We start from the raw sequence: 22791 nt of genomic DNA, 5'->3' as shown, positions 1-22791 counted from the left end.
GCATGCAGATGAATATTGATCTCCTACATCTCCCGTCTCAATACAGCATCCCTACTTAAAGGCATCTCGGACTTAGTCGATTTTTCATAAATTCATAGAAATTCATATGTTAGGATGCTGCGAGATGAATGGGATGCTGCATGGAGATGAATCTTGATCTCCTACATCTCTCATCTCAATACAGCATCCCTACTTAAAGCCATCTCGGACTTAGTCGATTTTTCATAAATTCATAGTAATTCATATGTTAGGATGCTGCGAGATGAATGGGATGCTGCATGGAGATGAATCTTGATCTCCTACATCTCCCATCTCAATACAGCATCCCTACTTAAAGCCATCTCGGACTTAGTCGGTTTTTCATAAATTCATAGAAATTCATATGTTAGGATGCTGGGAGATGAATGGGATGCTGCATGGAGATGAATCTGGATCTCCTACATCTCCCATCTTAATACAGCATCCCTACTTAAAGGCATCTCGGACTTAGTCGATTTTTCATAAATTCTAAGAAATTCATATGTTAGGATGCTGCGAGATGAATGGGATGCTGCATGGAGATGAATCTTGATCTCCTACATCTCTCATCTCAATACAGCATCCCTACTTAAAGGCATCTCGGACTTAGTCGATTTTTCATAAATTCATAGAAATTCATATGTTAGGATGCTGGGAGATGAATGGGATGCTGCATGGAGATGAATCTTGATCTTCTTCATCTCCCATCTTAATACAGCATCCCTACTTAAAGGCATCTCGGACTAAGTCGATTTTTCATAAATTCTAAGAAATTCATATGTTAGGATGCTGGGAGATGAATGGGATGCTGCATGGAGATAAATCTTGATCTCCTACATCTCCCATCTCAATACAGCATCCCTACTTAAAGGCATCTCGGACTTAGTCGATTTTTCATAAATTCATAGAAATTCATATGTTAGGATGCTGGGAGATGAATGAGATGCTGCATGGAGATGAATCTTGATCTTCTTCATCTCCCATCTTAATACAGCATCCCTACTTAAAGGCATCTCGGACTTAGTCGATTTTTCATAAATTCTAAGAAATTCATATGTTAGGATGCTGGGAGATGAATGGGATGCTGCATGGAGATGCATCTTGATCTCCTACATCTCCCATCTTAATACAGCATCCCTACTTAAAGCCATCTCGGACTTAGTCGATTTTTCATAAATTCTAAGAAATTCATATGTTAGGATGCTGGGAGATGAATGGGATGCTGCATGGAGATGAATCTTGGTCTTCTTCATCTCCCATCTTAATACAGCATCCCTACTTAAAGGCATCTCGGACTTAGTCGATTTTTCATAAATTCTAAGAAAAACATATGTTAGGATGCTGCGAGATGAATGGGATGCTGCATGGAGATGAATCTTGATCTCCTACATCTCCCATCTTAATACAGCATCCCTACTTAAAGGCTTCTCGGACTTATTCGATTTTTCATAAATTCTAAGAAATTCATATGTTAGGATGCTGGGAGATAAATGGGATGCTGCATGGAGATGAATCTTGATCTCCTACATCTCCCATCTCAATACAGCATCCCTACTTAAAGGCATCTCGGACTTAGTCGATTTTTCATAAATTCATAGAAATTCATATGTTAGGATGCTGCGAGATGAATGGGATGCTGCATGGAGATGAATCTTGATCTCCTACATCTCTCATCTCAATACAGCATCCCTACTTAAAGGCATCTCGGACTTAGTCGATTTTTCATAAATTCATAGAAATTCATATGTTAGGATGCTGCGAGATGAATGGGATGCTGCATGGAGATGAATCTTGATCTACTTCATCTCCCATCTTAATACAGCATTCCTACTTAAATGCATCTCGGACTTAGTCGATTTTTCATAAATTCATAGAAATTCATATGTTAGGATGCTGCGAGATAAATGGGATGCTGCATGGAGATGAATCTTGATCTCCTACATCTCCCATCTCAATACAGCATCCCTACTTAAAGGCATCTCGGACCTAGTCGATTTTTCATAAATTCATAGAAATTCATATGTTAGGATGCTGCGAGATGAATGGGATGCTGCATGGAGATGAATCTTGATCTCCTAAATCTCTCATCTCAATACAGCATCCCTACTTAAAGCCATCTCGGACTTAGTCGATTTTTCATAAATTCATAGAAATTCATATGTTAGGATGCTGCGAGATGAATGGGATGCTGCATGGAGATGAATCTTGATCTACTTCATTTCCCTTCTTAATACAGCATCCCTACTTAAATGCATCTCGGACTTAGTCGATTTTTCATAAATTCTAAGAAAAACATATGTTAGGATGCTGCGAGATGAATGGGATGCTGCATGGAGATGAATCTTGATCTTCTCCATCTCCCATCTTAATACAGCATCCCTACTTAAATGCATCTCGGACTTAGTCGATTTTTCATAAATTCTAAGAAAAACATATGTTAGGATGCTGCGAGATGAATGGGATGCTGCATGGAGATGAATCTTGATCTCCTACATCTCCCATCTCAATACAGCATCCCTACTTGAAGGCATCTCGGACTTAGTCGATTTTTCATAAACTCATAGAAATTCATATGTTAGGATGCTGCGAGATGAATGGGATGCTGCATGCAGATGAATATTGATCTCCTACATCTCCCGTCTCAATACAGCATCCCTACTTAAAGGCATCTCGGACTTAGTCGATTTTTCATAAATTAATAGAAATTCATATGTTAGGATGCTGCGAGATGAATGGGATGCTGCATGGAGATGAATCTTGATCTCCTACATCTCTCATCTCAATACAGCATCCCTACTTAAAGCCATCTCGGACTTAGTCGATTTTTCATAAATTCATAGAAATTCATATGTTAGGATGCTGCGAGATGAATGGGATGCTGCATGGAGATGAATCTTGATCTTCTTCATCTCCCATCTTAATACAGCATCCCTACTTGAAGGCATCTCGGACTTAGTCGATTTTTCATAAATTCATAGAAATTCATATGTTAGGATGCTGCGAGATGAATGTTATGCTGCATGCAGATGAATATTGATCTCCTACATCTCCCGTCTCAATACAGCATCCCTACTTAAAGGCATCTCGGACTTAGTCGATTTTTCATAAATTCATAGAAATTCATATGTTAGGATGCTGGGAGATGAATGGGATGCTGCACGGAGATGAATCTTGATCATCTTCATCTCCCATCTTAATACAGCATCCCTACTTAAAGGCATCTCGGACTTAGTCGATTTTTCATAAATTCTAAGAAAAACATATGTTAGGGTGCTGCGAGATGAATGGGATGCTGCATGGAGATGAATCTTGATCTTCTTCATCTCCCATCTTAATACAGCATCCCTACTTAAAGGCATCTCGGACTTAGTCGATTTTTCATAAATTCTAAGAAAAACATATGTTAGGATGCTGCGAGATGAATGGGATGCTGCATGGAGATGAATCTTGATCTTCTTCATCTCCCATCTTAATACAGCATCCCTACTTAGAGACATCTCGGACTTAGTCGATTTTTCTTAAATTCTAAGAAAAACATATGTTTTGATGCTAAGAGATGAATGGGATGCTGCATGGAGATGAATCTTGATCTTCTTCATCTCCCATCTTAATACAGCATCCCTACCTAAAGGCATCTCGGACTTAGTCGATTTTTCATAAATTCTAAGAAAAACATATGTTTGGATGCTGGGAGATGAATGGGATGCTGCATGGAGATGAATCTTGATCTTCTTCATCTCCCATCTTAATACAGCAACCCTACTTAAAGGCATCTCGGACTTAGTCGATTTTTCATAAATTCTAAGAAAAACATATGTTAGGATGCTGCGAGATGAATGGGATGCTGCATGGAGATGAATCTTGATCTTCTTCATCTCCCATCTTAATACAGCATCAATACTTTAAGGCATCTCGGACTAAGTCGATTTTTCATAAATTCTAAGAAAAACATATGTTAGGATGCTGGGAGATGAATGGGATGCTGCACGGAGATGAATCTTGATCATCTTCATCTCCCATCTTAATACAGCATCCCTACTTAAAGGCATCTCGGACTTAGTCGATTTTTCATAAATTCTAAGAAAAACATATGTTAGGGTGCTGCGAGATGAATGGGATGCTGCATGGAGATGAATCTTGATCTTCTTCATCTCCCATCTTAATACAGCATCCCTACTTAAAGGCATCTCGGACTTAGTCGATTTTTCATAAATTCTAAGAAAAACATATGTTAGGAAGCTGGGAGATGAATGGGATGCTGCATGGAGATGAATCTTGATTTTCTTCATCTCCCATCTTAATACAGCATCCCTACTTGAAGGCATCTCGGACTTAGTCGATTTTTCATAAATTCGAAGAAAAACATATGTTAGGATGCTGGGAGATGAAAGGGATGCTGCATGGAGATGCATCTTGATCTTCTTCATCTCCCATCTTAATACAGCATCCCTACTTAAAGGCATCTCGGTCTTAGTCGATTTTTCGTAAATTCTAAGAAAAACATATGTTAGGATGCTGCGAGATGAATGGGATGCTGCATGGAGATGAATCTTGATCTTCTCCATCTCCCATCTTAATACAGCATCCCTTCTTAAAGGCATCTCGGACTTAGTCGATTTTTCATAAATTCTAAGAAAAACATATGTTAGGTTGCTGCGAGGTAAATGGGATGCTGCATGGAGATGAATCTTGATCTTTTTCATCTCCCGTCTTGATACAGCATCCCTACTTAAAGGCATCTGGGACTTAGTCGATTTTTCATAAATTCTTAGAAAAACATATGTTAGGATGCTGGGAGATGAATGGGATGCTGCACGGAGATGAATCTTGATCATCTTCATCTCCCATCTTAATACAGCATCCCTACTTAAAGGCATCTCGGACTTAGTCGATTTTTCATAAATTCTAAGAAAAACATATGTTAGGAAGCTGGGAGATGAATGGGATGCTGCATGGAGATGAATCTTGATTTTCTTCATCTCCCATCTTAATACAGCATCCCTACTTGAAGGCATCTCGGACTTAGTCGATTTTTCATAAATTCGAAGAAAAACATATGTTAGGATGCTGGGAGATGAAAGGGATGCTGCATGGAGATGAATCTTGATCTTCTACATCTCCCATCCTAATACAGCATCCCTACTTAAAGGCATCTCGGACTTAGTCGATTTTTCATAAATTCTAAGAAAAACATATGTTAGGATGCTGCGAGATGAATGGGATGCTGCATGGAGATGAATCTTGATCTTTTCATCTCCCATCTTAATACAGCATCCCTACTTGAAGGCATCTCGGACTTAGTCGATTTTTCATAAATTCTACGAAAAACATATGTTAGGAAGCTGGAAGATGAATGGGATGCTGCATGGAGATAAATCTTGATCTTCTTCATCTCCCATCTTAACACAGCATCCCTACTTAAAGGCATCTCGGACTTAGTCGATTTTTCATAAATTCAAAGAAAAACATATGTAAGGATGCTGCGAGATGAATGGGATGCTGTATGGAGATGAATCTTGATCTTCTTCATCTCCCATCTTAATACAGCATCCCTACTTAAAGGCATCTCGGACTTAGTCGATTTTTCATAAATTCTAAGAAAAACATATGTAAGGATGCTGCGAGATGAATGGGATGCTGCATGGAGATGAATCTTGATCTTCTACATCTCCCATCTCAATACAGCATCCCTACTTAAAGGCATCTCGGACTTAGTCGATTTTTCATAAATTCATAGAAATTCATATGTTAGGATGCTGCGAGATGAATGGGATGCTGCATGGAGATGAATCTTGATCTTCTACATCTCCCATCCTAATACAGCATCCCTACTTAAAGGCATCTCGGACTTAGTCGATTTTTCATAAATTCTAAGAAAAACATATGTTAGGATGCTGCGAGATGAATGGGATGCTGCATGGAGATGAATCTTGATCTTTTCATCTCCCATCTTAATACAGCATCCCTACTTGAAGGCATCTCGGACTTAGTCGATTTTTCATAAATTCTACGAAAAACATATGTTAGGAAGCTGGAAGATGAATGGGATGCTGCATGGAGATAAATCTTGATCTTCTTCATCTCCCATCTTAACACAGCATCCCTACTTAAAGGCATCTCGGACTTAGTCGATTTTTCATAAATTCAAAGAAAAACATATGTAAGGATGCTGCGAGATGAATGGGATGCTGTATGGAGATGAATCTTGATCTTCTTCATCTCCCATCTCAATACAGCATCCCTACTTAAGGGCATCTCGGACTTAGTTGATTTTTCATAAATTCTAAGAAAAACATATGTTAGGATGCTGCGAGATGAATGGGATGCTGCATGGAGATGAATCTTGATCTTCTTCATCTCCCATCTTAATACAGCATCCCTACTTAAAGGCATCTCGGACTTAGTCGATTTTTCATAAATTCTAAGAAATTCATATGTTAGGATGCTGCGAGATGAATGGGATGCTGCATGGAGATGAATCTTGATCTTCTTCAACTCCCATCTCGATACAGCATCCCTACTTAAAGGCATCTCGGACTTAGTCGATTTTTCATAAATTCTAAGAAAAACATATGTTAGGATGCTGCGAGATGAATGAGATGCTGCATGGAGATGAATCTTGATCTTCTTCAACTCCCATCTCGATACAGCATCCCTACTTAAAGGCATCTCGGACTTAGTCGATTTTTCATAAATTCTAAGAAATTCACATGTTAGGATGCTGCGAGATGAATGGGATGCTGCATGGAGATGAATCTCGATCTTCTACATCTCCCATCTCGATACAGCATCCCTACTTAAAGGCATCTCGGACTTAGTCGATTTTTCATAAATTCTAAGAAATTCATATGTTAGGATGCTGCGAGATGAATGGGATGCTGCATGGAGATGAATCTTGATCTTCTTCATCTCCCATCTTAATACAGCATCCCTGCTTAAAGGCATCTCGGACTAAGTCGATTTTTCATAAATTCTAAGAAATTCATATGTTAGGAAGCTGCGAGATGAATGGGATGCAGCATGGAGATGAATCTTGATCTTCTTCATCTCCCATCTTAATACAGCATCCCTACTGAAAGGCATCTCGGACTTAGTCGATTTTTCATAAATTCTAAGAAATTCATATGTTAGGATGCTGGGAGATGAATGGGATGCTGCATGGAGATGAATCTTGATCTCCTACATCTCCCATCTCAATACAGCATCCCTACTTAAAGGCATCTCGGACTTAGTCGATTTTTCATAAATTCATAGAAATTTATATGTTAGGATGCTGGGAGATGAATGGGATGCTGCATGGAGATGAATCTTGATCTTCTTCATCTCCCATCTTAATACAGCATCCCTACTTAAAGGCATCTCGGACTAAGTCGATTTTTCATGAATTCATAGAAATTCATATGTTAGGATGCTGCGAGATGAATGGGATGCTGCATGGAGATGAATCTTGATCTTCTTCATCTCCCATCTTGATACAGCATCCCTTCTTAAAGGCATCTCGGACTTAGTCGATTTTTCATAAATTCTAAGAAAAACTTATGTTAGGATGCTGCGAGATAAATGGGATGCTGCATGGAGATGAATCTTGATCTTCATCATCTCCCATCTTAATACAGCATCCCTACTTAAAGGCATCTCGGACTTAGTCGATTTTTCATAAATTCTAAGAAATTCATATGTTGGGATGCTGCGAGGTGAATGGGATGCTGCATGGAGATGAATCTTGATCTTTTTCATCTCCCATCTTAATGCAGCATCCCTACTTAAAGGCATCTCGGACTTAATCGATTTTTCATAAATTCTAAGAAAAACATATGTTAGGATGCTGCGAGATGAATGGGATGCTGGATGGAGATAAATCTTGATCTTCTACATCTCCCATCTTAATACAGCATCCCTACCTAAAGGCATCTCGGACTTAGTCGATTTTTCATAAATTCTAAGAAAAACATATGTTAGGAAGCTGCGAGATGAATGGGATGCTGCATGGAGATGAATATTGATCTTCTTCATCTGCCATCTTAATACAGCATCCCTACTTAAAGGCATCTCGGACTTAGTCGATTTTTCATAAATTCCAAGAAAAACATATGTAAGGATGCTAGGAGATGAATGGGATGCTGCATGGAGATGAATCTTGATTTTCTTCATCTCCCATCTCAATACAGCATCCCTGCTTAAAGGCATCTTGGACTTAGCCGATTTTTCATAAATTCTAAGAAATTCATATGTTAGGATGCTGCGAGATGAGTGGGATGCTGCATGGAGATAAATCTTGATCTTCTTCATCCCCCATCTCAATACAGCATCCCTATTTAAAGGCATCTCGGACTTAGTCGATTTTTAATAAATTCTAAGAAAAACATATGTTAGGATTCTGGGAGATGAATGGGATGCTGCATGGAGATGAATCTTGATCTTCTGCATCTCCCATCTTAATACAGCATCCCTTCTTAAAGGCATCTCGGACTTAGTCGATTTTTCATAAATCCTAAGAAAAACATATGTTGGGATAATGCGAGATGAATGGGATGCTGCATGGAGATGAATCTTGATCTTCTGCATCTCCCATCTTAATACAGCATCCCTACTTAAAGGCATCTCGGACTTAGTCGTTTTTTCATAAATTCTAAGAAAAACATATGTTGGGATAATGCGAGATGAATGGGATGCTGCATGGAGATGAATCTTTATCTTCTTCATCTCCCGTCTTAATACAGCATCCCTACTTCAAGGCATCTTGGACTTAGTCGATTTTTCATAAATTCTAAGAAAAACATATGTTAGGATGCTGGGAGATGAATGGGATGCTGCATGGAGATGAATCTTGATCTTCTTCATCTCCCATCTTAATACAGCATCCCTACTTATAAGCATCTCGGACTTAGTCGATTTTTCATAAATTCTAAGAAAAACATATGTTAGGATGCTGCGAGATGAATGGGATGCTGCATGGAGATGAATCTTGATCTTCTTCATTTCCCATCTCGATACAGCATCCCTACTTAAAGGCATCTCGGACTTAGTCGATTTTTCATAAATTCTAAGAAAACAATATGTTAGGATGCTGCGAGATGAATGGGATGCTGCATGGAGATGAATCTTGATCTTCTACATCTCCCATCTCGATACAGCATCCCTACTTAAAGGCATCTCGGACTTAGTCAATTTTTCATAAATTCTTAGAAATTCATATGTTAGGATGCTGCGAGATGAATGGGATGCTGCATGGAGATGAATCTTGATCTTCTTCATCTCCCATCTCGATACAGCATCCCTACTTAAAGGCATCTCGGACTTAGTCGATTTTTCATAAATTCTTAGAAAAAAATATGTTAGGATGCTGCGAGATGAATGGGATGCTGCATGGAGATGAATCTTGATCTTCTTCATCTCCCATCGCAATACAGCATCCCTACTTGAAGGCATCTCGGACTGAGTAGATTTTTCATAAATTCTAAGAAAAACATATGTTAGGATGCTGCGAGATGAATGGGATGCTGCATGGAGATGAATCTTGATCTTCTTCATCTCCCATTTTAATACAGCATCCCTACTTAAAGGCATCTCGGACTTAGTCGATTTTTCATAAATTCTAAAAAATTCATATGTTATAATGCTGCGAGATGAATGGGATGCTGCATGGAGATGAATCTTGATCTTCATCATCTCCCATCTTAATACAGCATCCCTACTTGAAGGCATCTCGGACTTAGTCGATTTTTCATAAATTCTAAGAAAAACATATGTTAGGATGCTGCGAGATGAATGGGATGCTGCATGGAGATGAATTCTGATCTTCTTCATCTCCCATCTTAATACAGCATCCCTACTTACAGGCATCTCGGACTTAGTCGATTTTTCATAAATACTAAGAAAAACATATGTTAGGATGCTGGGAGATGAATGGGATGCTGCATTGAGATGAATCTTGATCTTCTTCATCTCTAATCGCAATACAGCATCCCTACTTGAAGGCATCTCGGACTTAGTCGATTTTTCATAAATACTAAGAAAAACATATGTTAGGATGCTGGGAGATGAATGGGATGCTGCATTGAGATGAATCTTGATCTTCTTCATCTCCCATCTTAATACAGCATCCCTATTTAAAGGCATCTCGGACTAAGTCGATTTTTCATAAATTCTAAGAAAAATATATGTTAGGATGCTGCGAGATGAATGGGATGCTGCATGGAGATGAATCTTGATCTTCTTCATCTCCCATCTTAATACAGCATCACTTCTTAAACGCATCTCGGACTTAGTCGATTTTTCATAAATTCTAAGAAAAACATATGTTAGGATGCTGCGAGATGAATGGGATGCTGCATGGAGATGAATCTTGATCTTCTACATCTCCCATCTTAATACAGCATCCCTGCTTCAGGGCATCTCGGACTTAGTCGATTTTTCATAAATTCTAAGAAATTCATATGTTAGGATGCTGCGAGATGAATGGGATGCTGCGAGATGAATGGGATGCTGCATGGAGATGAATCTTGATCTTCTTCATCTCCCATCTTAATACAGCATCCCTACTTAAAGGCATCTCGGACTTAGTCGAATTTTCACAAATTCTAAGAAAAACATATGTTAGGATGCTGCGAGATGAATGGGATGCTTCATGGAGATAAATCTTGATCTTCTACATCTCCCATCCTAATACAGCATCCCTACTTAAAGGCATCTCGGACTTAGCCGATTTTTCATAAAATCTAAGAAAAACATATGTTAGGATTCTGGGAGATGAATGGGATGCTGCATGGAGATGAATCTTGATCTTCTTCATCTCCCATCTCAATACAGCATCCCTACTTAAAGGCATCTCGGACTTAGTCGATTTTTCATAAATTCTAAGAAAAACATAAGTTAGGATGCTGCGAGATGAATGGGATGCTGCATGGAGATAAATCTTGATCTTCTACATCTCCCATCTTAAAACAGCATCCTTCTTAAAGGCATCTCGGACTTAGTCGATTTTTCATAAATTCCAAGAAAAACATATGTAAGGATGCTAGGAGATGAATGGGATGCTGCATGGAGATGAATCTTGATTTTCTTCATCTCCCATCTCAATACAGCATCCCTACTTAAAGGCATCTCGGACTTAGTCGATTTTTCATAAATTCTAAGAAAAACATATGTTGGGATGCTGCGAGATGAATCGGATGCTGCATGGAGATGAATCTTGATCTTCTTCATCTCCCATCTTAATACAGCATCCCTACTTAAAGGCATCTCGGACTTAGTCGATTTTTCATAAATTCTAAGAAAAACATATGTTGGGATGCTGCGAGATGAATCGGATGCTGCATGGAGATGAATCTTGATGTTCTGCATCTCCCATCTTAATACAGCATCAATACTTAAAGGCATCTCGGACTTAGTCGATTTTTCATAAATTCTAAGAAAAACATATGTTAGGATGCTGCGAGATGGATGGGATGCTGCATGGAGATGAATCTTGATCTTCTTCATCTCCCATCTTAATACAGCATCCATACTTAAAGGCATCTCGGACTTAGTCGATTTTTCATAAATTCTAAGAAAAACATATGTTAGGATGCTAGGAGATGCATGGGATGCTGCATTGAGATGAATCTTGATCTTCTCCATCTCCCATCTCAACACAGCATCCCTACTTAAAGGCATCTCGGACTTAGTCGATTTTTCATAAATTCTAAGAAATTGATATGTTACGATGCTGGGAGATGAATGGGATGCTGCATGGAGATGAATCTTGATCTCCTACATCTCCCATCTCAATACAGCATCCCTAATTAAAGGCATCTCGGACTTAGCCGATTTTTCATAAATTCTAAGAAATTGATATGTTAGGATGCTGCGAGATGAATGGGATGCTGCATGGAGATGAATCTTGATCTTCTTCATCTCCCATCTTAATACAGCATCCCTACTTAAAGGCATCTCGGACTTAGCCGATTTTTCATAAATTCTAAGAAATTCATATGTTAGGATGCTGCGAGATGAGTGGGATGCTGCATGGAGATAAATCTTGATCTTCTTCATCCCCCATCTCAATACAGCATCCCTATTTAAAGGCATCTCGGACTTAGTCGATTTTTAATAAATTCTAAGAAAAACATATGTTAGGATTCTGGGAGATGAATGGGATGCTGCATGGAGATGAATCTTGATCTTCTTCATCTCCCATCTCAATACAGCATCCCTACTTAAAGGCATCTCGGACTTAGTCGATTTTTCATAAATTCTAAGAAAAACATATGTTGGGATGCTGCGAGATGAATCGGATGCTGCATGGAGATGAATCTTGATGTTCTGCATCTCCCATCTTAATACAGCATCAATACTTAAAGGCATCTCGGACTTAGTCGATTTTTCATAAATTCTAAGAAAAACATATGTTAGGATGCTGCGAGATGGATGGGATGCTGCATGGAGATGAATCTTGATCTTCTTCATCTCCCATCTTAATACAGCATCCATACTTAAAGGCATCTCGGACTTAGTCGATTTTTCATAAATTCTAAGAAAAACATATGTTAGGATGCTAGGAGATGCATGGGATGCTGCATTGAGATGAATCTTGATCTTCTCCATCTCCCATCTCAACACAGCATCCCTACTTAAAGGCATCTCGGACTTAGTCGATTTTTCATAAATTCTAAGAAATTGATATGTTACGATGCTGGGAGATGAATGGGATGCTGCATGGAGATGAATCTTGATCTCCTACATCTCCCATCTCAATACAGCATCCCTAATTAAAGGCATCTCGGACTTAGCCGATTTTTCATAAATTCTAAGAAATTGATATGTTAGGATGCTGCGAGATGAATGGGATGCTGCATGGAGATGAATCTTGATCTTCTTCATCTCCCATCTTAATACAGCATCCCTACTTAAAGGCATCTCGGTCTTAGTCGATTTTTCATAAACTCTAAGAAATTCATATGTAAGGATGCTGGGAAATGAATGGGATGCTGCATGGAGATGAATCTTGATCTTCTTCATCTCCCATCTTAATACAGCATCCCTACTTAAAGGCATCTCGGACTTAGTCGATTTTTCATAAATTCATAGAAATTCATATGTTAGGATGCTGGGAGATGAATGGGATGCTGCATGGAGATGAATCTTGATCTTCTTCATCTCCCGTCTCAATACAGCATCCCTACTTAAAGGCATCTCGGACTTAGTCGATTTTTCATAAATTCATAGAAATTCATATGTTTGGATGCTGGGAGATGAATATGATGCTGCATGGAGATGAATCTTGATCTTCTTCATCTCCCATCTTAATACAGCATCCCTACTTTAAGGCATCTCGGACTAAGTCGATTTTTCATAAATTCTAAGAAAAACATATGTTAGGATGCTGGGAGATGAATGGGATGCTGCACGGAGATGAATCTTGATCATCTTCATCTCCCATCTTAATACAGCATCCCTACTTAAAGGCATCTCGGACTTAGTCGATTTTTCATAAATTCTAAGAAAAACATATGTTAGGATGCTGCGAGATGAATGGGATGCTGCATGGAGATGAATCTTGATCTTCTTCATCTCCCATCTCAATACAGCATCCTTACTTAAGGGCATCTCGGACTTAGTCGATTTTTCATAAATTCTAAGAAAAACATATGTTAGGATGCTGGGAGATGAATGGGATGCTGCATGGAGATGAATCTTGATCTTCTTCATCTCCCATCTTAATACAGCATCCCTACTTAAAGGCATCTCGGACTTAGTCGATTTTTCATAAATTCTAAGAAAAACATATGTTAGGATGCTGCGAGATGAATGGGATGCTGCATGGAGATGAATCTTGATCTTCTTCATCTCCCATCTTAATACAGCATCCCTACTTAGAGACATCTCGGACTTAGTCGATTTTTCATAAATTCTAAGAAAAACATATGTTTTGATGCTAAGAGATGAATGGGATGCTGCATGGAGATGAATCTTGATCTTCTTCATCTCCCATCTTAATACAGCATCCCTACCTAAAGGCATCTCGGACTTAGTCGATTTTTCATAAATTCTAAGAAAAACATATGTTTGGATGCTGGGAGATGAATGGGATGCTGCATGGAGATGAATCTTGATCTTCTTCATCTCCCATCTTAATACAGCAACCCTACTTAAAGGCATCTCGGACTTAGTCGATTTTTCATAAATTCTAAGAAAAACATATGTTAGGATGCTGCGAGATGAATGGGATGCTGCATGGAGATGAATCTTGATCTTCTTCATCTCCCATCTTAATACAGCATCAATACTTTAAGGCATCTCGGACTAAGTCGATTTTTCATAAATTCTAAGAAAAACATATGTTAGGATGCTGGGAGATGAATGGGATGCTGCACGGAGATGAATCTTGATCATCTTCATCTCCCATCTTAATACAGCATCCCTACTTAAAGGCATCTCGGACTTAGTCGATTTTTCATAAATTCTAAGAAAAACATATGTTAGGGTGCTGCGAGATGAATGGGATGCTGCATGGAGATGAATCTTGATCTTCTTCATCTCCCATCTTAATACAGCATCCCTACTTAAAGGCATCTCGGACTTAGTCGATTTTTCATAAATTCTAAGAAAAACATATGTTAGGAAGCTGGGAGATGAATGGGATGCTGCATGGAGATGAATCTTGATTTTCTTCATCTCCCATCTTAATACAGCATCCCTACTTGAAGGCATCTCGGACTTAGTCGATTTTTCATAAATTCGAAGAAAAACATATGTTAGGATGCTGGGAGATGAAAGGGATGCTGCATGGAGATGCATCTTGATCTTCTTCATCTCCCATCTTAATACAGCATCCCTACTTAAAGGCATCTCGGTCTTAGTCGATTTTTCGTAAATTCTAAGAAAAACATATGTTAGGATGCTGCGAGATGAATGGGATGCTGCATGGAGATGAATCTTGATCTTCTCCATCTCCCATCTTAATACAGCATCCCTTCTTAAAGGCATCTCGGACTTAGTCGATTTTTCATAAATTCTAAGAAAAACATATGTTAGGTTGCTGCGAGGTAAATGGGATGCTGCATGGAGATGAATCTTGATCTTTTTCATCTCCCGTCTTGATACAGCATCCCTACTTAAAGGCATCTGGGACTTAGTCGATTTTTCATAAATTCTTAGAAAAACATATGTTAGGATGCTGGGAGATGAATGGGATGCTGCACGGAGATGAATCTTGATCATCTTCATCTCCCATCTTAATACAGCATCCCTACTTAAAGGCATCTCGGACTTAGTCGATTTTTCATAAATTCTAAGAAAAACATATGTTAGGAAGCTGGGAGATGAATGGGATGCTGCATGGAGATGAATCTTGATTTTCTTCATCTCCCATCTTAATACAGCATCCCTACTTGAAGGCATCTCGGACTTAGTCGATTTTTCATAAATTCGAAGAAAAACATATGTTAGGATGCTGGGAGATGAATGGGATGCTGCATGGAGATAAATCTTGATCTTCTTCATCTCCCATCTTAACACAGCATCCCTACTTAAAGGCATCTCGGACTTAGTCGATTTTTCATAAATTCAAAGAAAAACATATGTAAGGATGCTGCGAGATGAATGGGATGCTGTATGGAGATGAATCTTGATCTTCTTCATCTCCCATCTTAATACAGCATCCCTACTTAAAGGCATCTCGGACTTAGTCGATTTTTCATAAATTCTAAGAAAAACATATGTAAGGATGCTGCGAGATGAATGGGATGCTGCATGGAGATGAATCTTGATCTTCTACATCTCCCATCTCAATACAGCATCCCTACTTAAAGGCATCTCGGACTTAGTCGATTTTTCATAAATTCATAGAAATTCATATGTTAGGATGCTGGGAGATGAATGGGATGCTGCATGGAGATGAATCTTGATCTTCTTCATCTCCCATCTCAATACAGCATCCCTACTTAAGGGCATCTCGGACTTAGTTGATTTTTCATAAATTCTAAGAAAAACATATGTTAGGATGCTGCGAGATGAATGGGATGCTGCATGGAGATGAATCTTGATCTTCTTCATCTCCCATCTTAATACAGCATCCCTACTTAAAGGCATCTCGGACTTAGTCGATTTTTCATAAATTCTAAGAAATTCATATGTTAGGATGCTGCGAGATGAATGGGATGCTGCATGGAGATGAATATTGATCTTTTACATCTACCACCTCAATACAGCATCCCTACTTAAAGGCATCTCTGACTTAGTCAATTTTTCATAAATTCTTAGAAATTCATATGTTAGGATGCTGCGAGATGAATGGGATGCTGCATGGAGATGAATCTTGATCTTCTTCATCTCTCATCTTAATACAGCATCATTACTTAAAGGCATCTCGGACTTAGTCGATTTTTCATAAATTCTAAGAAATTCATATGTTAGGATGCTGCGAGATGAATGGGATGCTGCATGGAGATGAATCTTGATCTTCTTCAACTCCCATCTCGATACAGCATCCCTACTTAAAGGCATGCTGATCGTATGGTCTCGCACCGACGACAGATCTCGCAAATATCTGCCCTATCAACTATGGATGGTAGTATAGAGGACTACCATGGTTGCAACGGGTAACGGGGAATCAGGGTTCGATTCCGGAGAGGGAGCCTGAGAAATGGCTACCACATCCAAGGAAGGCAGCAGGCGCGTAAATTACCCAATCCCGGGACGGGGAGGTAGTGACGAGAAATAACAATATGAAACTCTTTAATGATGTTTCATAATTGGAATGAGTAGAGCATAAATCCTTCTACGAGGATCAAGTGGAGGGCAAGTCTGGTGCCAGCAGCCGCGGTAATTCCAGCTCCACTAGCGTATATTAAAATTGTTGCGGTTAAAACGTTCGAAGTTGATACTTGTCCAACACAGTCCGGCTCCGCCGACCCGGTCAACCCGTGGTCGGTGGGCCAAGTCGGAATCTGGTTGCGACTCAATGGTGTGGTAGGGCACCAAGTCTGTGTCATGGTGTGCCCTTCAACGGGTGCAAGTGTAACATAGAGCTCGACCGCTCACGTTTACCTTGAACAAATTAGAGTGCTTAAAGCAGGGTGCCCAAACGCCCTAGAATAATCTTGCATGGAATAATGGAATACGACCTTGGTCTAATCTTTCATTGGTTTGTACTCAGACCGGAGGTAATGATTAACAGAAGTAGTTGGGGACACTAGTATTACGGCGCGAGAGGTGAAATTCGTAGACCGTCGTAAGACTAACTAAAGCGAAGGCATTTGTCAAGGATGCTTTCTTTAATCAAGAACGAAAGTTAGAGGATCGAAGGCGATTAGATACCGCCCTAGTTCTAACCGTAAACGATGCCAACTAGCAATTGGGAGACGCTACAACCAGGTGCTCTCAGTAGCTTCCGGGAAACCAAAGTCAGGTTCCGGGGGAAGTATGGTTGCAAAGTTGAAACTTAAAGGAATTGACGGAAGGGCACCACAATGAAATGGAGCTTGCGGTTCAATTTGACTCAACACGGGAAAACTTACCAGGTCCGAACTTATGGAGGTGAGACAGATTAATAGCTCTTTCTCAAATTTAAGGGTAGTGGTGCATGGCCGTTCTTAGTTCGTGGATTGATTTGTCTGGTTAATTCCGATAACGAACGTGACTCACATATGCTAACTAGAACGCAGTCAGCGTTAATGCGTCGATGCCGATTGGAACGGGTTAGGACCTTTCGGTGGAGTATGACCTGACACCTTCGCTGTTCGTGTGCGCAAGTGCACTTACGGTACGCTGCTTAGCAGGACAATTTGTGTTTAGCAAAATGAGATCGAGCGATAACAGGTCCGTGATGCCCTTAGATGTTCTGGGCTACACGCGTGCTACAATGTGGGTAGCAGCGTGTCTCCTATTCCGAGAGGAACGGGAAATCACTCAAATACTCACTTAGTAGGGATTATGGATTGCAATGGTCCATATGAACTCGGAACTTCTAGTAAGTGCTGGTCATCAGCCAGCGTTGAATACGTCCCTGCCCTTTGTACACACCGCCCGTCGCTACTACCGATGGATTATTTAGTGAGGTCTTTGGAGATGATCGTTCGCTGGATCCTCGTGAACCGCGTCTGCTTTATCGAAGTTGACCGAACTTGATGATTTAGAGGAAGTAAAAGTCGTAACAAGGTTTCCGTAGGTGAACCTGCGGAAGGATCATTAGTGGCCAAGTGATCCTTCCAGAAGTCCGAACCTGCGGGTTGAGACTTCGGCACAAGTTGCCATATGATAATTGACGAAACACTATAGAAGTCCGAACCTGCGGGTTGAGACTCAGGCACAAGTTGCCATATGAAAGTTGACGAAACACTAACAAGTCCGAACCTGCGGGTTGAGACTTAGGCACACGTTGCCTTATACATGACTTCGAACAAATACACAAGTCCGAACCTGCGGGTTGAGACTTAGGCACAAGTTGCCTTATACATGACTTCGAACAAATACACAAGTCCGAACCTGCGGGTTGAGACTTAGGCACAAGTTGCCATATGAAAGTTGACGAAACACTAACAAGTCCGAACCTGCGGGTTGAGACTTAGGCACACGTTGCCTTATACATGACTTCGAACAAATATACAAGTCCGAACCTGCGGGTTGAGACTTAGGCACAAGTTGCCTTATACATACATTGGCCAAATAAACAGAAGTCCGAACCTGCGGGTTGAGACTTAGGCACAAGTTGCCATATTATATTCGATCAAACACTAAGTAGTCCGAACCTGCGGGTTGAGACTCAAGACCGTAACAAGATGTCACTATACAAGTCCGAACCTAAGGGTTGAGACTTAATGCGATCTAGATACCAAGTTGACATCCAATACCTGTTGAGCAAAACCAAAGATTCCCTGTTCTCGAATGATTACACTATATAACAGGGAATCATGAAGAAATCAAGCAAGCGTGAAACAAAGTCATCACTTGGGCATGCTCGATAGCCAACCACATGACCTTAACCTAAGAGAGCATGCAAACCACATGATACCTATAAACGATTAACCCGCCCTAGTTCAATCGTTCACCAAGTGATGACTTCAGTATGGCTAAGAGAAAAACTTTTAAATGGGAAAAACTCTAAGTCCGAACCTCCGGGTTGAGACTTCCGCGTCGGAGGTGGGCGCACCTCCTATCCGAAAGATGATGAATCAGGGGTGTTCGGTCAGCAATGGTCGGATGCCCCGTCGTAGTCCAACTATGACAATCAAAGTCAAGACCTCCGGGTTGAGACTTTCCGCGAGTACAAGCATAAAGGAACACGGACCAAGCCGTACCGAGAGAATCGGTACTAGAGCCCTCGTGGTTCTACATTGAGAGAGCCCTCGTGGTTCTCATTAGGGGCTTTATGCAAGTCGTACTCAATACTGTGGTGTGAAGTATAAAGTATAGTCCTCGCCTGGTCCACGCTGCTTCGGCGGTCCTGGGTAAGATAGTTAATTCTAGCTTGCCCTATAGTGGAATGAGGACACTTAATGCTTCGTCTTTTAGCGGCGGCTAGACTCCTCCTCACGGGGAACGAGTTGACGCGCACAGCGGCGGCTTACGCACTATGGCAATCATGGATGCCTGAAGATTCCGTGAAGTTCTCCCCTGGTCCACGCTGCCTCGGCAGTCCTGGGTAAAATGGAATATTTCCAGCTTGCCCTATAGTGGAAGAGGACTATCCAACAATACAAAGTCAAGACCTCCGGGTTGAGACTTTCCGCGTCGGTGGTGTCGCGCACCGCCTATCCGAAAGATGGTGTAACAGGGGTGTTCGATCAGCAATGGTCGGATGCCCCGTCATAGTCCAACTATGACAACCAAAGTCAAGACCTCCGGGTTGAGACTTTCCGCGTCCGGAGGTACGCGTACCGCCTACCCGAAAGATGGTGTGCTTCTGGGGTATTCGATGAGTCGGATACCCCGTCGTAGTCCAACTATGACAATCAAAGTCAAGACCTCCGGGTTGAGACTTCCGCGTCCGGAGGTACGCGTACCGCCTACCCGAAAGATGGTGTGCTTCTGGGGTATTCGATGAGTCGGATACCCCGTCGTAGTCCAACTATGACAATCAAAGTCAAGACCTCCGGGTTGAGACTTCCGCGTCCGGAGGTACGCGTACCGCCTACCCGAAAGATGGTGAATCAGGGGTGTTCGATCAGCAATGGTCGGATGCCCCGTCGTAGTCCAACTATGACAATCAAAGTCAAGACCTCCGGGTTGAGACTTTCTAAGAGTACAAGCATAAAGGAACACGGACCAAGCCGTACCGAGAGAATCGGTACTAGAGCCCTCGTGGTTCTACATTGAGAGAGCCCTCGTGGTTCTCATTAGGGGCTTTATGCAAGTCGTACTCAATACTGTGGTGTGAAGTATAAAGTATAGAGTCCTCCACTGGTCCACGCTGCTCCGGCGGTCCTGGGTAAGATAGTTCATTCTAGCTTGCCCTATGTGGAAGAGGACTCAATACCCTACCTGTTGAGCTTGAAACAAAGTCATCACTTGGGCATGCTCATATTGCCATACACAATTACATTATATTCGAATGAGCATGCAAGCGACCCTATATAGACCGAACCAAAACGATAGATACCGCCGTAGTTCACCCCCACCAAGTGATGACTTCAGTATGGCTAGTGTGTGAAGTATAAAGTATAGTCCTCCCCTGGTCCACACTGCTTCGGCGGTCCTGGGTAAGATAGTTAGTTCTAGCTTGCCCTATGTGGAAGAGGACACAATACTTAATACTTAGAGTACAAGCATAAAGGAACACGGACCAAGCCGTACCGAGAGAATCGGTACTAGAACCCTCGCGGTTCTACATTGTGAGCCCTCGTGGTTCAAACTAGATACTTTATGCAAGGCGTACTCAAAACTGTGGTGTGAAGTATAAAGTATAGTCCTCATCTGGTCCACGCTGCTTCGGCGGTCCTGGGTAAGATAGTTAATTCTAGCTTGCCCTATGTGGAAGAGGACACAATACTTAATACTGTGGTGTAATGGACAAGGTATAGTCCTCCACTGGTCCACGCTGCTCCGGCGGTCCTGGGTAAGATAGTTCATTCTAGCTTGCCCTATGTGGAAGAGGACTCAATACCCTACCTGTTGAGCTTGAAACAAAGTCATCACTTGGGCATGCTCATATTGCCATACAATATTCCATTATCTACTAATGAGCATGCAGCTATATGATTATAACCTGTAAACGATTACCCCGCCGTAGTTCAGCGCTTCAACCAAGTGATGACTTCAGTATGGCTAGTGTGTGAAGTATAAAGTATAGTCCTCCCCTGGTCCACACTGCTTCGGCGGTCCTGGGTAAGATAGTTAGTTCTAGCTTGCCCTATGTGGAAGAGGACACCATACTTAATACTGTGGTGTAATGAACAAAGTATAGTCCTCCACTGGTCCACGCTGCTTCGGCGGTCCTGGGTAAGATAGTTAGTTCTAGCTTGCCCTATGTGGAAGAGGGCATACAAGACAAAGTATAGTTCTCCCCTGGTCCACGCTGCTTCGGCGGTCCTGGGTAAGATAGTTAATTCTAGCTTGCCCTATGTGGAAGAGAGCATACATGAACCAAGAACGAAGGTTATGATCGAGGAATGATTCGACAACTAACCGATGGTATGAAATGTGAAGAATTCAAGCAAGCACACAATCAAGTCATCACTTGGGCATGCTCGATAGCCAACCCTATGACATTAACCTAGTAGAGCATGCGAAAACCAATATATATGTAAACGATGCCCCTCCCTAGTTCAGCGCTTCAACCAAGTGATGACTTCAGAATGGCTAAATCAAATCGGTTCAAAACATACCATCGGTACCCTATTGAAACACACAAGTCGATATCAAACCTCATGATTGTGTAGTCCTCCACTGGTCCACACTGCTCCGGCGGTCCTGGGTAAGATAGTTCATTCTAGCTTGCCCTATGTGGAAGAGGGCACATTACTCAATACTGTGGTGTTATGAACAAAGTATAGTCCTCCACTGGTCCACGCTGCTTCGGCGGTCCTGGGTAAGATAGTTAGTTCTAGCTTGCCCTATGTGGAAGAGGGCATACAAGACAAAGTATAGTTCTCCCCTGGTCCACGCTGCTTCGGCGGTCCTGGGTAAGATAGTTAATTCTAGCTTGCCCTATGTGGAAGAGAGCATACATGAACCAAGAACGAAGGTTATGATCGAGGAATGATTCGACAACTAACCGATGGTATGAAATGTGAAGAATTCAAGCAAGCACACAATCAAGTCATCACTTGGGCATGCTCGATAGCCAACCTCATGACATTAACCTAGTAGAGCATGCGAAAACCAATATATATGTAAACGATGCCTCCCTAGTTCAGCGCTTCAACCAAGTGATGACTTCAGAATGGCTAAATCAAATCGGTTCAAACCATACCATCGGTATCCTATTGAAACACACAAGTCGATATCAAACCTCATGATTGTGTAGTCCTCCACTGGTCCACGCCGCTTCGGCCGTCCTGGGTAAAATGGAACATTCCAGCTTGCCCTATGTGGAAGAGGGCACATTACTCAATACTGTGGTGTGAAGTATAAAGTTCAGTTCTCCCCTGGTCCACGCCGCTTCGGCCGTCCTGGGTAAAATGGATTCATCCAGCTTGCCCTATGTGGAATGAGGACACTTTATGCTTCGTCTCTAAGCGGCGGCTTGCTCCTCCCTACGGGGAACGGGTATACGCGCACAGCGGCGGCTTACGTTATGGCAGTCATGGATGCCTTACGTTTCCATGAAAAGTGTGTTCCTCCCCTGGTCCACGC

The sequence above is a fragment of the Anopheles coustani genome (genome assembly GCF_943734705.1).
Source record: "Anopheles coustani chromosome X unlocalized genomic scaffold, idAnoCousDA_361_x.2 X_unloc_109, whole genome shotgun sequence".
In the NCBI taxonomy this organism is placed as follows: domain Eukaryota; kingdom Metazoa; phylum Arthropoda; class Insecta; order Diptera; family Culicidae; genus Anopheles; species Anopheles coustani.
This window is presented reverse-complemented; position numbering follows the sequence as displayed.